The sequence below is a fragment of the Penaeus monodon genome, chromosome 24 (genome assembly GCF_015228065.2).
Source record: "Penaeus monodon isolate SGIC_2016 chromosome 24, NSTDA_Pmon_1, whole genome shotgun sequence".
NCBI classification, from domain to species: Eukaryota; Metazoa; Arthropoda; class Malacostraca; order Decapoda; family Penaeidae; genus Penaeus; species Penaeus monodon.
In genome coordinates, this window is record NC_051409.1 from 13,376,482 (window position 1) to 13,376,878 (window position 397).

Below are 397 nucleotides of genomic sequence, written 5' to 3' on the forward strand. Positions count from 1 at the left end.
ACTGTCCATGTTCTCTTGTAGATATATATACATACTTATTTTGCAAGGAAACTGTAAGACAGTCAAATACAGATATGTTTTTCTAAGTTGTTTATCTGTTATCTCCTACATGTATATATAAAAGAAACTTACACATGCTATCCTCACATTTACTATGTTTCAGCTTGAATTTGAGTACTGAACTTCAGTTTTGTTACTAAATTTAGATATTTAGCATCATATTTTCACATCAAACACTTTGGAAATTTGTCGATGGTGCTACTACTATTACTTACAACTTTCATTCAATAGTAGTTCATCTTCTATTTTTACCCATAATATGGAATATGTCTTTAGCACCATAGTAGTGTTTACAATAATATAAAATATTAAAGTGGTTTCAAGTTAATGAGAAGGG